General features: G+C 41.2%; 1 non-coding gene and 1 pseudogene across 1 annotated transcript; both read right to left on the bottom strand.

Annotated features, from left to right (window-relative positions):
• Positions 1–4,007: 4,007 nt before the first annotated feature.
• On the bottom strand, positions 4,008–4,126 carry LOC142171236 (5S ribosomal RNA). The gene has a single exon (XR_012700849.1). It is a non-coding gene; the product is annotated as a 5S ribosomal RNA (ribosomal RNA).
• A 514-nt stretch (positions 4,127–4,640) lies between these two features.
• Positions 4,641–4,759, bottom strand: LOC142171273 (5S ribosomal RNA; annotated as a pseudogene).
• Positions 4,760–20,963: the final 16,204 nt, after the last annotated feature.

Below are 20,963 nucleotides of genomic sequence, written 5' to 3'. Positions count from 1 at the left end.
GCCCAGCGACTTCCGCATCTACGGTCATGGGACCGCATCTGCAGTCCCGCTTCTACAGACCAAATGCCGCATCTGCGACTCTCACTTAAAAGTCCAATTTTTGCATCTGCGGTTACTCTTCCGTAGGTGCGGTACCGCTTCTGCGGTAAAATTCCTGCATCTGCGAAACCTGCTATTTCTTTCCAAAACAGCATTTGTGCATGCCTTGCCACTTCTGCGGCTCCGCATCTACGGTCCCCAAACTGCAGATGCAAAAATACCAGAAGACCAACTGCTGCACAATTTCAACTCCAAAATTTTCTCCGTTAACCATCCGAATTCATCCCGAGGTCCCTGGGACCTCAACCAAAAGCATCAAAATATCCTAAAACCTTATTCAAACTTGTACCAATCCTTAAAATACCTAAAACGACATCGAAACCATGGATTAATCAAGGATTTAAGCCTAAGAACTCCAAATTTTCTCAAAATACGCTTTCGATCAAAAACCTAACCAAACCATCTCTGAATAACCTGAAATTTTGCACACACATCCCAAATGACATGATAGAACTACTACAACTCTCGAAATTCCATTCCGACCCTCGGATAAAAATCTCACTATCGGACCGAAAACCCCAAAATTCAACTTTCGGCATTTCAAGCCTAAATTAGCTACGGACCTCCAAAACACATTTCGATCACGCTCTGAACCCTGAAATCACCTAACGGAGCTAGAGGAACCATCAAATTTCCATTCTGAGGCCGTCTTTACACTGTTCTGACTACGGACAACTTTCCAACACTTAAGCTCTCATTTGGGAACCAAGTGTCCCAAAACTCTCCGAAACTCAAAACCGAACATCCCGGCAAAACAAATTAGATGAGATAAATTTGGGGAAAGCAGTTAATAGGGGACTGGGGTGTTAATTCTTAAGACGACCGACCGGGTCATCACAATACCCAAACCTTACTTGATCCTTTTCCTTAAATACCTAACATGCTTTTACCGTTGATTTGATTGTTCCTTTATTTAGGGAAGGACTTGCTAATTTATATGTGACTTCCCTGATTTGCTACTTAGTTGATCTCTTACCTTATTTGTTATGCTTTTTATTACTATATAAACCCCCTCTTATTTTTAGTTCTAAACAACGAACACTAGTTCATCTACACTCTCACACTCTCAAAAGTCCTATATTCTCTTCTGTTCCTTGCAATTCTTATTAGTCCAGCCGGCTGTAAGCCAAGGCTGGCCACTTGCACCATCTCTGATCTATACTCTATATTCTCTCCTTAACTGTATGTTCTGATTCAATTCACATTCCAAACTATGTGTTTTCTTTGTTGCTGCAGTTCATCAGTTTGTGATTTCCAGTTCTATGTGCTATTCTACTTAATATGCAATCAACATGCCTAGATTTCTATATCACAATAGCATGTTTAAGCTTATAGCTATTATACTGTTTAGCATTGTCAATCCTACTTTAAATAATTGGTTCACTAATATGTCCCAAGCTGCATTGTGTGTTTATGATTTCACCCAGAACGATCAAATTCTGTATGTTCTGTATATGACGAGTATTTCTAAAACCTTGAATGTTTCATGAAGTGTTTGTCTAGTTTTTTCATCTAAGTCCAGTTTGTTCTATTTCACTAATGAGATCCTACTTGTGTCTAAAATTTATGTGTTCTCAACTTAACTTTGCAACTACAATTTGTGTATTTGATTGCCATCACTAAGGTGCATTCTAGGTTTCCCCCTACCCCTTTCCTTTGTGTGAGGTCTGTTCTGAAACTGTGTGTTCTTTGACTTGCTTTCTGATTTTTTTTAAAAATATTCTTCATGTTTTCTCAAACTATTCCTACTCTAACTATGTTATGATTTTCATAAAATTCTTTTTATTGCTAAGACCTTCTTTCTACTGCTTACTAAACTCTTTCAAAGTCATCATGCACTCTCACATTACTCTTAGAATATTAGGTTCTGCCACCTCTGACATGTGTACTGCCTTGAGATCTCACTAAATTCTGGCATGTCAAAGCTGGCCTTTCCACACTGCACCTAAATCAGTTATTATTTGAGGTCTTTAGGGAACTCTAACACACCTAGACATGAAATTGGCTATGGAACTTTGGCATTTGAGGCTATTGGAGGCTTGAAAAATCATTTGGTCTTACTGCAGGCTCCCTATAGATTAACTCTTATTTATTTATGTATTTTTATTTAATTCATTTGTCCGTAATAATTATTGTAAACTACATTGGTGTAATTAGTGAAAAAGGGGTGGGTAGTTATATGTATGTTGGGTAAATTGGGTAGATACCATGCCTATAGGGTTGTGTTAATTCAAATATATTTGCTATGTTTACTTTACTTCCACAATATTAGAAACCATGCCTATAAGATCTAAATGGCTTTAATAGAGATCATGCCTATAGGGTTAAAATCAGCCTTATAATTAGATATCATGCTTATAGAGTGTAAAGTAATTAAAGTTCAGTTTTTCGTTATAGCATGTATTCACATTCGTCTTCTTAGAAATCATGCCTATAAGTTCCAAAGTCAGCTTTAATAATTAGATGTTATGCCTATAGGAATTACAATTAGCTCTAGTAAAAATCATTCCTATAGAACTCAAAACCAGTTTAGTTAAATAAATCAGTTTAATTCATGTTTGTTCATTCTGAATTGATTTAATTAATCTGTCTGCTTCTTTGAATAAGTTTCCAAATAATGCCTTAAATTAGTACTGCTAGAAAGCATGTCTATAGGATCTCAAGTTGTCCGTTTAAAATTGATCATTATTTTACTGCATTCCTAATAGATATCATGCTTTTCATACGTCACTATTATGCGTTTGGACAAGCCTATAGGGCGATTAGAATTCTGCAACTATAAAACTGCACTTTGTTATTTCAAATTGTTCACATTCTCAAGTCTAAAATCAGTAGGCAAATTAATAGGTCTTTAACACTTAATGATGTATAATCCCTTATCACCTATGTAGGATTTTCTCTTAAATACTTGACTGTTGTTTGAAGACGTGCACTTACTTGTGATATTTGTGGAGGTGACTGTGAGCCTATAATTTTTTTCTTTAAATGCAGTCCTAATTGTTTTAAATTGACTCCTAGACTTTCATCTTTTAAAACCTTGGGAAGTTCTATAACTACCTAAATTAGAGGTCATAAATACCTCTAGGGCCATAAGGAATGAACGGGTAGTGCACGCATAATACATTTTCAAGGTTGTTAGAACGCTTTAAGCTATGACCAAGGAGAGGGAATTGATGTATTAAGGATATGATGACTACGCACTAATGTCACATGTAGCCCCTCGTTGAGGAGTATTTACCGGGAATTGTGTGGGATGATCCTGTAGGCTAACCAACCTAGGACCCCTTTTTCCCAATTCATGATGTTTAAACATTTCTTTTCTCTATATATGTGAAACTTGTTCAAAGTCTTTTCCTTTTCTCTCATTTCTTGATTCATACAATGTCCAAAAAAATGCCTTTATTTGCAAGTATGTGTTTAAACTATTTATTTGTGATAAGAACTAATTCATAAGTATAAGTCCGGCTAGGACCCACCGTTGTAGACCGCAAGGGGTGCCTAACAACTTCCCCTCAAGGTTATTTCGAGCCCTTACCATAAATATTTGGTAATGCAAAGTAGTCTAAGAGTTAATCGATCTAGGTGCCCCAACACACCATAATCCGTTAGGTGGCGACTCTTCAAAATACCCAAATCCCAAAAGAAAATGAGGTATTACCCCCATGAATGTCGGAACTTGGACTTCTCTCCCCGCGGAGGGAAAAAAGAGGGCGCGACAGCCGTGATATACAATATCTACCTTTTAAAAAATTTCCTTATTTTTATTTCTCCCTAATTATTTTCTTTTAAAAAAATTATTATTTCATGTAAATAAAACATCGTTTGCATTGCTTAAAAGTAATTTATGAATTTATTATATCTACCGTCGATATATTAAAAGAAGTAAGATATAAATTTTGCCAAAAAGAGGGACGCAACACAAGGACTTCCCAGGGGGTCACTCATCCTACTACTACTCTCGCCCAAGCACGCTTAACTTCGGAGTTTTGATGGGATCCGTTGCGTCAGAGCTGGTATGATCGCATCTGACATTCCTTGCACTCTAAATTCCCTTATTACCTTTCCTCCTTCCGCTTTAGGTCCCAAAGTGTAAAACCTTAAAAAGACGTACATTTATGCTCATTTATCTATTTTATGCGATTCCTCTTTTGATCTTATGTATTTTTCATGGGCAAAAGCATTGACCAATAAAAAAAAGCTGCGCTCGACGATAATATCACAATTAGAGGGCCTAGCATGGCTATCACACTAGGTTGCATGGAACGACGACGTCGCAATTAGACGTCTTACGGATGTCGCCTTCGAGGCCAAGGTGTAGTGACATGTCAAGTGCAACAGTGTTAAGCCCATAAGGCCGTGATTTACAATATCTACCTTTTAAATATTTTCCTTATTTTATGTTTCCCTAATTATTTTCTTTTAAAAAAATTGTGAGTTCATGTGAAAAAACATCGTTAACATTACTTAAAACTAATTTATGAATTTATTATATCTACCCTTGATATATTAAAAGAAGTAAGATATAAATATTTCTAAAAAGAGGGATGCAACTCGAGGACTTCCAAGGGGGTCACCCCTCCTAGTACTACTCTAGCCTAAGCACGCTTAATTTTGGAGTTCTGATGGGATTCAGTGTGTTAGTGTAGGTATGATCGCATCCGACATTCCGTGCTCTCTAAATTCCCTTATTACCATTCCTCCTTCCTCTTTAGGTCTCTGTAATCCCCTGACCGATATTATGACCTGTACGCATGGTCAGAATTGAATTTTGGGAAGTTCGGAGTTGATTTGGAAAGAGAATTTTCATTTCTAATGCTTTAAGTTGGAAGATCTTACTAAGATTCGATTTTCGAGTAAATGACCTCAGAATCGAGATTTGAAGGTTCAACAGGTTCGTATGATGATTTTGGATTCGGATGTATGCTCGGATCGGGTTTTGGATGGCCCGGGAGCGTTTCAGTACCTATTGTGGAAGTTAGCATTTTTGGAAGATTTTCATAAGTTTGGGATGAAGTGCATTTCAGTGTTATCAATGTTCATTTGGGATTCCGAGTTTGGGAATAGCTCCGTATGGTGATTCTAGTGTTGGGAGAGCGATCGGAAGTGAATTAAAAGGTCCGTGGGTCATTTGGCTAAAGATAGAAATTTGAACGCTTTTTAGAAGTTTGACCGGAAGTAGACTTTTTGATATCGGGATCGGATTTCGATTCCGAAAGTTGAAGTAGTTCTGTAATGTCAAATATGACTTGTGCACAAAATTTGAGGTCAATCGGACGTGATTTGATAGGTCTAAGCAACGAAAGTAGAAGTTTGATATTTTAAAGTTTATTAAGCTTGAATTGGAGTGCGATTCATGATTTTGACATTGTTTGATGTGATTTGAGGTCTCGAGCGAGTTCTTATCATGTTTTGGGACATGTTGGTATAATTGGTTAAGGTCCCAAGGGCCTCGGGTGAGTTTCGGACGTGCGGGAGGGGTTGAAAACACACAAGATTTTCTGGTGTTCTTAGCAGTAGTTGCTGGTCTCGTAATTCAAGAAATTGTTTGCATTTGGAAACTTGCATTTGCGAGTGAAGCTTCGCATTTGCAATGGAGCCTGGCCTGAGACAGAGTTCGCATTTGCGATGTTTTTGTCACATTTGCGACTCATTGGCCGCATTTACAACCTTGGCAGGGGAGGCCCATGTTCGTAGTTGCAATAGTTTTGTCGCATTTGCGAACCAGGTGTCGCAAATGCGACATTTGAGGCCTGTGCACAACTATTAATTCCGAGACTTAGTCCATTTAGCTCATTTCCTTTCATCTCTTGGGCAATTTTGGAGCTTTTGGAAGAGGGCTCTCACTAGCACTGTGAGGTAAGTAATTCCTACACAACATGAGTTAAATACATAGATTATGGGTAGATTAACATGTTAAAATTAGGGAAAATCAAGGGTTTTGAAAACAAGATTTAACCACGATATTTGTTACAGATTTTAGTAGAAATCATATATTATTAATCTTTAGGTTATGGCTAACAACTTTCTTCAAGAATTTTCGGAATCCAGGCACGTGGGCTAGGGGATGAATTTTATGAATCCTTGCATTTAGGGATGGGAAATTGGTTTAATAATTAGAATATGAACTTTTGAGCACGTATTGATTAGTTCTTACAGCATTTGAATAGCTTTGGATCGTTCGGCTCCGATGTGGAGGTTTGAGCACGTTCTTTGAATTGGGAAATAGGCTTCGAAGCGAGGTGAGTCTCCTTTTTAACCTTGTAAGAGAGAATTGTCCCCATAGGTGAATTAATTGGATTTGTGCTCCTATTTGTGGGGGCTACGTATGTACAAGGTGATGAGAGTCCGTGCGTAGCTACTATTATGTTTATGTCCGGGTAGTCTAGGACCCAAAAGCATGCTATACTTGGAATATTTGTAATCTTATTGACAGTTTGAATTTCTTAAATCACATCGAATCAGTAAATGAATTTCTAAAAAGATTAAACTTTATTTTCATAAATTGTTAAAAGAGAATTGGCTTTTCTTTGGATTATTGTTCCCTGTTGACTTCATGATTGACTGTCTGTGTGTGTTTAATTTCCAAATAGGTCGGACGTCTTGGTAGATTAAGTAGATGTATCTATGGTTCGCGCCATTCGACCCTTTGGAAGTGCATAGTTTAAATATTGTTGGATCAGGTCGTACGTCCTCGACCTGATTTGCGCATGCTTGTATTGCTGCCTTGACTTTTATGGATGTTGATATTTGCTCTCCCTGACTTGAGATAAATGTATAAATGATGAAAAATGAATTTGGAAATCTCCTATTAATGAAAGAATTGCTTACTTGCTTCATGCTATTGAGTTACATCCATCTTTATGAAAATTCACGATTTACTATATTATTGGTATATTATTATTGGACCACTAGTAAGTATTGAAGTCGACCTCTTGTCTCTACTTCTTTAAGATTAGACGGGATACTTGCTGGGTACACGTTATTTTCGTACTCATACTACACTCGCAGTGAATTTTTGTTTGACAGGTTCATGTGTGGCTAGTGGTGTAGTGGCATAGCGACATGGTTGATACAGGGACTTAGGTGAGCTGCATCTTGTGAGATGATCCGCAACCAGCAGAGTCTCCCTCGGAGTTCTATACTATATTATTTCATTCCTGTCCAATTGTATTCCGGACAATTGTTGTATTTATTTCATTCCCTAGTAAATGCTCATGCACTTGTGACACCAGGTTTTGGGATGATTATGGGGTATTTGTATTAATTCCAAACATTTTTATTTAATTTAAAACGGTTTTCTTTTACTAGTACAATTGAAGGAAAAATCGTAGTTTTCAACATTTTTAAACAAGGCCTAAATTAAGTATTTATGATTGGCTTGCCTGACAGCGGTGTCCGACACCGTCATAACCCTTAGTGGATTTTGGGTCGTGACAACATGGTATCAGAGCACTAGGTTCCCTTAGGTCTCACCAGTCATGAGTGAGTCTAGTATAGTCTTGCGGATCGGTACGAAGAAGTCTGTACTTATCTTCGAGAGGCTATAGGGCTGTTAGGAGTACTTCCCTTTTTGATTTCCTCATCGTGCGATTTGATTCCTTTGAGGCTTATGCCTTTGATTCCTTTCTACTCGATCTTATGCGACGCGGAGGGCTTATTATAAATCATGAATTGAGGAATTTTAATGGTACTACATATGTGGTGCGGGATGTTTCTCCCCGCGTGGTTGTTTGGGCTATTGTCATCGCCTTGCAGAAGGATATTCTGTCATTTCAGCTCCATAGCTGGACTTCTAAGAGTGTTAAGGCTATTCATAGGTTGCTATGATGCTCATGAATGGTTATTGCGCGGTATTTAATATGATAGTGGGATGTTTGTCCATGCGTGGAAGCAGTGTACGACTTGAAAGGAGGTCTACTCAGTGCATGATTCTGAGATTCAGTATTTCATTTTCGGCAGAGAAAAGCAATTGGCCTATGTATCTCCGGATTTGGATCGATGGTGTAACGAGACTTGGTGTTTTCATGTGTGGTGAAATTTTTATCTTCGATGCGGTGTCGTCATCCTCAATGGAATATGTTAAGGTTGTCGGTGTTATGATATTCTACGATTCGCCTTTGGGGCAGGATATTGTGAAATTGTATTAGAGAAGCGACTGTAAGAGATCGCAGGGTGCGGTGGTGCAGGATTGAATCGGTATTTCTAATGCTGACGGCTAGAGGAAGTCGATCTTCGGAAAGTTAAAGTTAGTGACAATCTGTTGGTTCAAAATGTTTCGGAGATAGAGATGGAATTAGAGTAACAACTGAGCAGCAAAGGATGAGGAATGACATGTGGGAAGTGTCAGGTGGTGGTTAAATTTCTAGAAGGCCAGGTATAAGAAGTGACAGCCGAGTAGCTGATTAAAGGAGTGAGTCTCGCCAAAGTGGAAGAGTGGCGGAGTTGCATATGGGTTTTGTGGTAGGATGACTACACACCCTTGAGGAAAGTTTGGAATGATTTGGAAATGATAGTAGACAGTGGCTAGGTCTACGGATTTAATTTGAAGTATTGGCTATTATGTGGTGGGAGATTGGATATGACAGAAGAGAGTTGCTTGATATGAAGAATGATAAAATATGACTTGGGATGGAAGGATATTGACACATATTTAATTGATGTCCACGAGGAGTGAATGGACATGTGCAGCTGGTGAATGCGCACGGGCTCATGATGGGTTATTGATGTCATAGAGATTGTACCTCGTGCGGCTATGTTGGAAGATGTCGATTGGTAATTTCCACAGGTGGGTTATCCCCTGTGAGCAGGTTAGCGGTCGCGTGGTTGGAAAAACTTCTGCGAAGGAGTTTAGTGGCCATCCGGTAAGAGGTCGAATATGTGAATATTGATGGAGATTCAGAGTGTTCATGAAGTGCTAACGGGAGGATTTCAAGGAATCTGGCAGTTTGATTGCACAAGGTCATGTCATTAAGAGATAAAGAATCTTGGTGGGTTCTAGATTTGTGTAATAGTTGCTTCAAGCTAAGTGGGAGGGTCCCACCGCCTATGATTGGATTGCATAGTCATCTATTGGCGAGATTTCTTAATTTTAGCATATTGGTAGGCTATTTCAGCTAAGAGAAGAGAGTATAAGTGGTAATTTGAGCAAAGAAATTGTTAAAGGTGTGTTGTGGTTGGCCTTATTGACCCATGTTCAGACTTAGGGGAAGGTTCAGGATTAATGCTTTGTATAGATGCGGGTTTCAAGGAAGGTGATTCGGTTGGGAGCTTCGACGAGAGGGTGTTCATGTGGTAGAAGATTCTTGGAGTCGACTATATTCTGGACCAAGTCAGAGTGGGTGGCTCTCAACAACGGTCCTAATGGATCCAAAGATTAAAGTATGGTGTCTAATTGTGACGACACGTAGCGTCGTCTCATGAGTTACCACTCTATTTCCCCCATTTCCGCTTCTTATTACTTTGTCTATCAGTTCTACGAGTAATCGGGTTGGTTGGCTAGGGTTTGGAAAGGTTTTGAGAGGGTTTGAGACACTTAGTCTCTTTTGAGGAAGTTTAAGTTGGAAAAGTCAATCGGATGTTGACGTTTGTGTTAGAGGGATCGGATGTGAGTTATGATGATTCGATTAGCTTCAGGAGGTGATTTGGTACTTAGGAGCGCGATCGTAATGAGTTTTGAAGGTTTGGAGTAGATTTAGGCTGGAATTGGCGAAGTTGATATTTTGGTGATTTCTGGTTGGTATGTGAGATTTTGATATAGGGGTCGGAATGGAATTCTGAGAGTTGCAGTAGTTCCTTTGTATCATTTGTGATGTGTGTGCAAAATTTCAGGTCATTCGGATGTGGTTTGGTTGGGTTTTTGATCAAAAGTGTAATTCAGAAAATTTTGGAATTCTTAGGATTGAATCTGATGCGAATTTAGTGTTTTAATATTGTTTTGAGCGTTTAGAAGGCTGGAACAAGTTTGAATGAGGTTATGCGATATGTTTGAATGTTTGGTTGAGGTACCAGGGGCCTCGGGTGAGTTTCGGGTGGTCAATCAGACCATTTCATGATGTTTAAAATTTGCAGAAAGCAGCTGTGTGTTGCAGATGATTTAGACCTTTACGTTCGCGAGTGGGTCCTCGCTTTCGCGAAGGGTCAGTTGATGAAGGCTGGGATTTAAACCTTCGCGTTCGTGAGGAAGGCTAAGCATTCGCGAAGGGCTAGATGTTTTTGCTTCGCGTTCGCGAGAAGGGGAGCACGTTCGCGTAGAGGAAATTGGTCAGCTAGGTTTGAGAATTAGTTGTTCATTGCATTCGCGAGAGAGGGAGTGTGTTCGCGTAGAGGATTTTTGATCAAAGTCATTATTATGCTTCGCTAACGCGAGTCTTGACCACGTTCGCGAAGAAGGATTTCAGGCTTGGGCAGAATGTTTAAAAGGTCATCTTGTCCGCGATTTTTGGGGGTTTTTTTCTTCCAGTGTTGGTTGTTTTTGGATCTTTATAAAAGGGATTGAAGAGGGATTCAAGGGGAATCACTTGGAGGTAAGATTATTGGAATTAAAACTCGATTCTAATGTGAATTCCACCTAACTAATCACGGAAATTAAGCCAAAAATTGAAGAACTAGGGCTTGGAAATTTAGACCTTTGATTGAGGATTTGAAGGACTATTTAAGGTCGGATTTAAGAACATTTGATATGTATGAACTCGTGGGGAGATAAGGAATTTATTGATGTAAAAATTATCAAATTTCGAGACATGGGCCCGAGGGTTGGGTTTTTGTAATTTCGGGATTTATGTCGTATTTTGATTTTTTCGCTTAGGCTTCAATCCCATAGCAGATTTTGACATCCTCGTTCTTATTTTGGATATATTCGACGCGAGTGGAGGCCGATTCGAGGGGCAAAGGCATTGCGAGCTAGAGATTGTACCGGTTCGAGGTGAGTAATGATTATAAATGATGCTCTGAGGGTTTGAAACCCCGGACTGTACATCGTAGTGCTATATTGAGGTGATGCACACGCTTGATGACGAGCGTGAGGTCGTGCACTGTTGGGGATTGTGAGTTAGTCCATCTCGAATGACTATTTTACCACGTATTTGACTGAAATCGGTTTGCTATCATCATGATTTGGGTTGAATGCCATATTTGGGCCTTATGCCAAGTATTTGAACTCTTCTGGCATTTTATTGATATTACCTCACTGTTTTAACTTTATACTTGAACTCAGTCATGATATATTTCACTATTTTCGTACTCAGCCATGTTTACTATGTATTAAATACTTAAATGATCTTTTAAATGATAATTGGGCTAAGAATCACCGTTTTACTGTTGCTCGAGGGGCTTATGAGGATTTTCATTGAGTAAGGCCGAGGGCCTATGTTATGAGGAAACATTTGATACTGATTATGAGGCTGAGGGCCTGAGATATGTAAGCCACGAGGTGGCTTGATTGATATGAGGCCAAGGGCCTAGTGATGATGCCACGAGATGGATTGATATTATGCTTGGGCCGTAAGGGGCCCCTCCAGGAGTCTGTACACCCCCAGTGAGCACGGGTACCCATTATGATGTGAGATTGAGCCCGAGGGGCGGGTATTGTTCTGAGATGTTGCCCGAGTGGTTGGTACTGTTCTGAGATATTGCCCGAGGGGCGGATTAGTTGACACGGTGCCCGAGGGGTGAACCTTTATGTGCTTATCGTTTTCTTAATTTCCTGTCAACTACCATGCTTAATTGCTGAAAAAGGCTTTTCATAAAGTTAAATTTGAGTTAAAGTATTTTTACCTATCTTTAACTGGTTTACTGTTTTAATAGTTTTACTGCTTCATTATAGCATGCTTTTGTGCCTTACGTGGCTTCCTGCTTTCAGTCTTTATTTATGATTATTACTCAATGAGTTGGAGTACTCACTTTACACTCTGCACCCTGTGTGCAGATTCAGGCGTATTTGGTCCCGCTCTTGAGTGCTGATCATTCGGCTCAGGTGGATCCGAGGAGTCTCTAGTAGCTGTTGGCGTTTGTAGCTCAGTGCTCTTCCCTATCTTACTTCTTCATTTTCTTGGTTTTATATATTAAACTCTGTAGTCTGATTTGGAGTATTCCGGATTGTTTAGATGCTCATGACTAGTGACACCCCGATATCGGGCTGTGTTGGGTTATTTTTCGCGAATTATGCTATTATTTGTTAACTTTGGATTACCTTATCATGCTTTAGATTTATTTCTTATGGTTTAATTGTTAATAATTGGATATGGGAAATGTCAGCTGGTATTGTCTTCATGAGAGACGCCATCACGACCGGGTCTGGGTTTAGGGTCGTGACAAGTTGGTATCAGATCCTAGGTTACATAGGTCTCATTAGTCATGAGCAGGTTTAGTCGACTCTTGCGGATCGGTACTGATATGTCTGTATTTATCCTCAAGAAGATGCAGAACCTTTAGGAACAACTTCATATTCTTGAAATTCTTTTCGTGCGAATTTGTTTATCCGAGTACTAAACCTTTGTTGTTCTATTCTCTCACAGATGGTGAGGACACACACTACCGGTTAGGATGGACGACCACCAGAAGCACCTACTATGGCCACCAGAAGCCGAGGACGCGGTCGTGGTAGGGGCAGAGAAGCTAGGGCGGCACCTGCAGATCCACCAGCTGCCCCAGTTCAGGATCAGGTCCCAATATGAACGCTCCAGCAGCACTAGCTCAGGCACCAATTGTGCCCATTGTGATTTCGGGTATTCAAAAGGCCTTGGCTCAGATCTTATAAGTTTGCACTGGCCTAGCTCAAGCAGTTTCAGCCACTACAGCCGCAGCTACTTCTCAGGCTGGGGGAGGCAATCAAACTCCCATTGCTCACACACCTGAGCAGGTCGTGCAAGGACTTCAGACACCGGGAGCACATCCAGCCCAGCCAATTGCAGTTGCTTAGGACTATGTAGTTCCCGCTATGCCGGAGGATGACTAGCGTAGGTTGGAGAGGTTTGGTAGACTGCAGCCTTCGACCTTCAGTGGTGCAGAGGGCGAGGATGCCCAGGGTTTCTTAGATAAGTGTCAAAGGATGCTTCATACAACGGGTATTCTAGAGACCAGCGAGGTCGCTTTCACTACTTATCAATTTTTTGTAGATGCCTAGGTCTGTTAGTGTAGCACCCCTTATATGGCAGCAGTTCTCCGTTCTCTTTTTTGGAGAAGTATGTGCCACAGTCCCACAGAGACGGGCTGCATAAGAAGTTTGAGTGGTTGCGTCAAGGAGAGATGACTTGATGCAATATGAGATGAGGTTCTCCGAGTTAGCTCGTCATGCTATTTGGATGGTTCCGATAGATAGATAGAGGATTAGGAGGTTTGTTGATGGCCTCACTTATCAGCCTCGTATTCTCATGACCAGGGAGAGGGTGATTGGTACTACCTTTGAGGAGGTTGTAGACATTGCTCGAGAGATTGAGTCTGTTCGTCGCTAGGAGCGCGAGCAGAGGGAGGCCAAGAGGCCTCGAGGATCTAATAGTTACAGTGGTACTACTTTGAAAGGTCAGTTTCAGCACGGCACAAGTTATCCATTCAGGCATGCTCAGCCAGCTCGCCCAGGTTATTGTGGGGCGTCATTGGGTCATGATTCTCACAGTTCTCATCAGGGCCAGTCATCACTTAGTGCCCTTCCAGCTCAGAATTTGTCCCGTGTTCCATCAGTTCAGGGCTCTTCTATGCCGAGTGCATCTGCTAGCCACTCCAGTGCGAGAGGTTCCCTTTAGTCCCCTTCTCCAACACCTGGGATTTGTTATGAGTATGGTGAGATAGGTCATATGTGGAGGTAGTGCCCTCGTCGTCTTGTGAGCTCATCTCAACAGAGGGGTCAGTCATCTATGCACTTCCAGGCAGACCTGATGCCATTGCTTTAGATGTTGTTATTATAGGTATTGTTTTAGTCTGCCACAGAGATGCCTCTGTATTATTTGATCCCGGTTCCACCTTTTCGTATGTGTCATCATACTTTGCTCGTTATTTGGGTACGGCCCGTGAGTTTTTTGCTTTACGTGTTCATGAATCTACCCCAGTGGGCGATACTATTATTGTAGACCATGTGTACCGGCGTGTGTGGTGACTATTGGGGGGGTTTGGAGACCCATGTGGATCTTTTATTATTGCGTATGGTGGATTTCGATGTCATTTTGGGCATGGATTGGCTATCTCTGTGTCGTGCTATTCTGGACTGCCATGCTAAGACAGTTACATTGGCTATAGTGGGTGTTCCACGGATCGAGTGGCGAGGTGTGACTGATTATGTTCCTAGTAGAGTGATCTTATTCTTGAAAGCCCAACATATGGTTGGTAAGGGTTTTCCTTCGTATCTATCCTTTGTGAGAGATGTCGGTGCTAAGACTCCCAGTATTGATTCTGTTTCAGTTATGAGCAATTTTCCTAATATGTTTCCTGCAGACCTGTCGGGCATGCCACTAGATAGGGATATTGATTTTGGTATTGACCTGGTGTCGGGCACTCAGTCCATTTCTATTTAGCTATATCGTATGGCACCAGTAAAGTTGAAGGAATTAAAGGATCAGCTTTAGGAACTCCTTGATAAAGGGTTCATTCAGCCTAGTGTGTCACCTTGGGGTGCACCGGTTCTATTTGTGAAGAATAATAATGGAACTATGAGGATGTGCATTTATTATAGGCAATTGAACAATGTAACAATTAAGAACAAGTATCCTTTGCCTCGCATTGATGATTTATTGGACCAGCTTCAGGGAGCGAGAGTGTTCTCCAAGATTGATCTCCGTTCAGGTTATCACAAGTTAAAGATCAGGGACTCGAATATTCTTAAGAGAGCTTTCAGGACCCGGTATGGTCATTATGAGTTCTTGGTAATGTCTTTTGGGTTAGCCAATGCCCCATCAGCGTTTATGTATTTGATGAACAGTGTGTTCCGGCCTTATCTTGACTCGTTTGTCATAGTCTTCATTGATAATATTTTGGTATATTCGTGTAGTCAGGAAAAGCATGCAGAGCATTTGAGAGTTGTGTTGCAGAGATTGAGAAAGAGAAGCTTTATACAAAATTCTCCAAATGTGAATTTTGGCTCAGTTTAGTGGCTTTCTTGGGGCATGTGGTGTCCAACGAGAATATACAGGTTGATCCGAAGAAGATAAAGGCAGTTTAGAGTTGGCCCAGACCATCTTCAGCCATAGAGATTTGTAGCTTTATTGGTTTGGCGGGTTATTATCACCGGTTTGTTCAGGGATTCTCATCTATCTCATCGCCCTTGACCAAGTTAACTCAGAAGGTTGCTTCATTTGTGTGGTCGGACGAGTGTGAGAAGATCTTTTAGAAGCTCAAGATAGCTTTGATCACAGCTCTAGTATTAGTTTTACCATCAGCTTCAGGTTCATATACCGTGTATTGTGATGCTTCGAGAGTTGGTATTGGTTGTGTATTGATGTAAGAGGGTAGAGTTATTGCTTATGATTCTCGTCAACTGAAGCCCCATGAGAAGAACTACCCCGTTCATGATTTGGAGTTGGCTGCCATAATTCACGCGTTGAAGATTTGGAGGCATTACTTGTATGGTGTGTCTTGTGAGGTGTTTACTGATCATCATAGCCTCCAGCACTTGTTCAAGAAGAAAGATCTTAATTTAAGGCAATGGAGATGGTTGGAGTTCCTAAAGGATTATGATATTACTATATTGTACCATCTGGGGAAGGCCAATGTGGTGGCCGATGCATTTAGCCGAAAGGCGGAGAGTATGGGGAGTTTGGCATATATTCCAGTTGGGGAGAGACCTCTTGCAGTTGATGTTCAGGCCTTGGCCAATCGGTTCGTGAGGTTAGACATTTCGGAGCCCAGTCGGTTATTGGCTTGTGTGGTTTCTCGGTCTTCTTTATATGATCGCATCAGAGAGCGCCAGTATGATGATCCGCATTTGCTTGTCCTTAAGTATAGAGTTCAGCACGATGATGCCAGAGATGTGACCATTGGTGATGATGGGGTGTTGTGGATGTTGGGCCGGATTTGTGTGCCCAATGTGGATGGGCTTCGGGAGTTGATTCTGGTAGAGGCCTATAGCTCACGATATTCTATTCATCTGGGTTCTGCGAAGATGTATCAGGATTTCAGACAACAATATTAGTGGAGGAGAATGAGTAAAGACATTGTGGGATTTGTAGCTCGGTATCTCAATTGTCAGCAGGTGAAATATGAGCATCAGAGACCAGGTGTCTTGCTTTAGCGAATACATATTCCAGAGTGGAAGTGGGAGAGGATCACTATGGTTTTTGTATTTGGACTTCCACGGACTTTGAGGAAGTTCGATGCTATTTGGGTGATTATGGATTGGCTGACCAAGTCCGCGCACTTCATTCCTGTGTGTACTACCTATTTTCCAGAGCGGTTGGCAGAGATCTATATCTGGGAGATTGTTCGTTTGCATGGTGTCCAAGTTTCTATAATTTCAGATAGGGGAACTTAGTTTACATTGCAGTTTTGGAGGTCTGTGCAGCGAGAGTTGGGTACTCAGATTGAGTTGAGCACAACTTTTCACCCTCAGACGGACGGGCAGCCCGAGCGCACTATTTAGATATTGGAGGACATGTTGCGTGCTTGTGTCATTAATTTTGGAGGGTCATGGGATCTATTTCTACTGCTTGCAGAGTTTGCTTATAACAACAACTACCAGTCGAGTATTCAGATGGCTCTATATAAGGCTTTGTATGGGAGGCGTTATAGGTCTCCAGTTGGTTGATTCGAGCCCGGTGAGGCTATGCTATTGGGGACAGACTTGGTGCATGATGCTTTAGAAATGGTGAAGGTGATTCAGGAGAGGCTTCGTACCGCGCAGTCGAGGTAAAAGAGTTATGCCGATAGGAAGGTTCGGGATGTGTCCTACATGGTTGGTGAGAAGGTTTTGTTGAAGGTTTCTCCCATGAAGGGTTTTATGAGATTTGGGAAGAAAGGGAAATTGAGTCCTCGATTCGTTAGGCCTTTTGAGGTGCTTTGGAGGATTGGGGAGGTGGCTTATGAGCTTGCTTTGCTACCCATCTTATCGAGTGTGCATCGAGTATTTCATGTTTCTATGCTCCGGAAGTATATTGGATTTCAGCACGGTTCAGTTGGATGATGATTTGACTTATGACGTGGAGCGAGTAGCTATTTTGGGTCGTCAGGTTCAAAAGTTAAGGTCAAAGGATATAGCTTTAGTTAAAGTGCAGTGGAGAGGTCAGCCCATGTAGGAGGCCGAGCTGGAGATGCGAAGCAGATATCCTCACCTGTTTGAGGCTTCGGGTATGTTTCTTGACTCGTTCGAGGATGAACGTTTGTTTAAGTTGGGGAGGATGTGACGACCCGGCCAGTCATCTCATGAGTTACCGCTCCATTTCCCCCATTTCTGCTACTTATTGCTTTGTGTATCGGTTCTATGAGTGATCGGGTTGGTTGGCTCGGGTTTGGAAGGTTTTGAGAGGGTTTGAAACACTTAGTCTCTTTTAAGGAAGCTTAAGTTGGAAAAGTCAACCGGATGTTGACTTATGTTTTAGAGGGGTCGGATGTGAATTTCGATGATTCGGATAGCTTTGGGAGTTGATTTGGGACTTAGGAGCGCGATCGGAATGAGTTTTGGAGGTTCGGAGTAGATTTAGGCTTGAACTGGCGAAGTTGATATTTTGGAAATTTCTGGTTGGTAGGCTGATATAGGGGTCAGAATAGAATTCTGAGAGTTGCAGTAGTTCCATTGTGTAATTTGGGATGTGTGTGTAAAATTTTAGGTCATTCGGACGTGGTTTGGTTGGGTTTTTTTCAAAAGCATAATTTAGAAGATTTTGGAATTCTTAGGCTTGAATTCGATGCGAATTTGGTGCTTCGGTGTTGTTTTTAGCGTTTCAAAGGTTGTAACAAGTTTGAATGAGGTTATTGGATATGTTAGCATGTTTTGTTGAGGTCCCGAGGGACTCGGGTGAGTTTCGGGTGTTCAATCCGACCATTTCATGATGTTTAAAATTTGCAGAAAACTATTGTGTGTTGCAGAAGATTTAGACCTTCGCGTTCGCGAGTGGGTCCTCACGTTCGAGAAGTGTCAGTTGATGAAGGCTGGGATTTAAGCCTTCGCGTTCGCGAGGAAGGCTACGCATTTGCGAAGGGCTGGATGTTTGTGCTTTGTGTTCGCGAGAAGGGGAGCGTGTTCGCGTAAAGGAAATTGGCCAGCTGGGTTTGAGGTCGAGTTGTTCATCGCGTTCGCAAGAGAGGGAGTGCATTTGCGAAGAGTAAGTATGATGAACCATCGCATTCGCGATGGGCATGTCGCGTTCGCATAGAGGATTTTGGTTAAAGTCATTATTATGCTTCGCGAACGCGAGGCGTTGACCGCGTTCGCGAAGAAGGATTTCTGGCCTGGGCAAAAGGTTTAAAAGGTCATCTTGTCCTCGATTTTGGGAATTATTTCTTCCATTGTTGGTCGTTTAGGAGCTTTTTGAAGAGGATTGAATAGGGATTCAAGGGGAATCACTTGGAGGTAAGATTCTTGGACTTAAAACTCGATTCTAATGTGAATTCCACCTAAATAATCACGGAAATTAAGCCAAAAATTGAAGAACTAGGGCTTGGAAATTTAGACTTTTGATTGAGGATTTGAAGGACCATTTGAGGTCGGATTTTAGAACTTTTGATATGTATGAACTCGTGGGGAGATAAGGAATTTATTGATGTAAAAATTATCAAATTTCGAGACATGAGCCCGGGGTCGGGTTTTGGTAATTTCGGGATTTGTGTCATATTTTGATTATTTTCGCTTGGGCATCATTCCCTTAGCATATTTTGACGTCCTCGTTCTGATTTTAGATAGATTCGACGCGAATGGAGGCTGATTCGAGGGGCAAAGGCATCGCGAGCTAGAGATTTGACCGGTTCGAGGTGAGTAATGATTGTAAATAATGCTTTGAGGGTTTGAAACCCCGGACTGCACATCGTAGTTCTATATTGAGGTGATGCATATGCTTGATGACGAGCGTGAGGTCGTCCACTGTTGGGGATTGTGAGTTAGTCTGTCCCGGATCACTATTTTACCGCGTATTTGACTGAAATCTGTTTGCTATCATCATGATTTGGGCTGAATGCCATATATTTCACTATTTTCGTACTCAACCATGTTTACTATGTTTTAAATACTTAAATGATCTTTTAAATGATAATTGGGGTGAGAATCACTGTTTTACTGTTGCCCGAGGGGCTTGTGAGGATTTTGACTGAGTAAGGCCGAGGGCCTATGTTTTGAGGAAACATTTGATACTGATTATGAGGTTGCGGGCCTGAGATATGTACGCCACGAGGTGGCTTGATTGATATGAGGCCGAGGGCCTAGTGATGATGCCACGAGATGGCTTGATATTGCGCTTGGGCTATAAGGCCCCCCTCCATAAGTCTGTACACCCCCAGTGAGCGCGGGTACCCATTGTGATGTGTGATTGATCCCAAGGGGCTGGTATTGTTCTGAGATGTTGCCCGAGGGGCTAGTACTGTTCTGAGATGTTGCCCGAGGGGCTTATTTGTTGACACGGTGCCCGAGGGGCGAACCTTTATGTGTTTATCTTTTTCTTAATTTTCTGTCAATTACCATGCTTAATTGTTGAAAAAGGCTTTTCATAAAGTTAAATTTGAGTTAAACGACTTTTACCTATCTTTCACTAGTTTACTATTTTAATGGTTTTACTGCTTCATTAGAGCATGCTTTTGTGCCTTACGTGGCTTCCTACTTTCAGTATTTATTTATGATTATTACTCACTGAGTTGGAGTACTCACTTTACTCTTTGCACCCTGTGTGCAGATTCAGGAGTATCTGGTCCCGCTCCCGATTGCTGATCAATCTGGCTCAGGCGGATCCGAGGAGTCTCTAGGTAGATGTAGGCGATCGCAGCTAATAGCTCTTCCCTATCTTACTTCTTCATGTTCTTGGTCTTCTGTATTAAACTCTATAGACTAAGTTGGAATATTTCAGATTGTTTAGATGCTCCTGACTAGTGACACCCCGTTATAGGGTTGTGTTGGGTTATTTTCCGTGAATTATGCTATTATCTGTTAACTTTGGATTATCTTATCATGCTTTAGATTTATTTCTTATGGTTTAACTATTAATCATTACATATGGGATGTGTCGGTTGGCCTTGTCTTCACGAGACGGTCTTAGTGGATTCAAAAGTTAAAGTGTGGTGCCTAATGATTTCGAGCCTATAAGTATGGTTAAGAATCAAGCTTTTGTAGCAGCTTATGATAAGAGAATGTTCTATGATGTTTTTGACTTGCAGTGTAGTATTGGGAGGAAAAAGAGAAAAAAACTTTGGATTTGTAAGGTAGTTATCAGAACGGGTGTATCAGTTTAAGATGCAAATGTGCGTGCAAGGGGTGTGTGAAATGATTCATAGGTTTGGAGACAGGGTGGTCTCGTGGAATGGGGTCACTCAAGGTGAGTGCGATTCAGGTTGGTGATGTAAGGAATGGAGATATTATTATCTCTAATTCAAGTTAAGGATGAATTAGGGGAGATCAAAGGGTGGGATTTGGGGATCAAAACGGTGTCGTTTGGGATTGTATGGGGACTGGACCAGGCTGGGGGTGGATCTGGGCTAGTTTTTGGACGGGTATTGGTATAGAAACAATTGGGCTTGGGAAAAATTATGAATTTGGCCCAAAAATTCGAGTCTTTTCCATTTCTTTCATTTTCTTCCAATTTCAAACCTCTTTTTCTTTTTGAAAATTAAAAATAAAGCCTAAATTAATCCCTATACCAAAATAACCTGCCAAATTAAATTAGTTAACCCTAAATAGTAATTACCACAACTATTTAAAACCAAATTAAAAGAAAAACTAACAAAATTCTAAGCTCAAAAATTCAAAA

The sequence above is a fragment of the Nicotiana tabacum genome, chromosome 16, assembly GCF_000715075.1.
Source record: "Nicotiana tabacum cultivar K326 chromosome 16, ASM71507v2, whole genome shotgun sequence".
In the NCBI taxonomy this organism is placed as follows: Eukaryota; Viridiplantae; Streptophyta; class Magnoliopsida; order Solanales; family Solanaceae; genus Nicotiana; species Nicotiana tabacum.
Note: the sequence above shows the minus strand (reverse complement) of the source record. Positions and strands in the feature narration are given on the sequence as shown.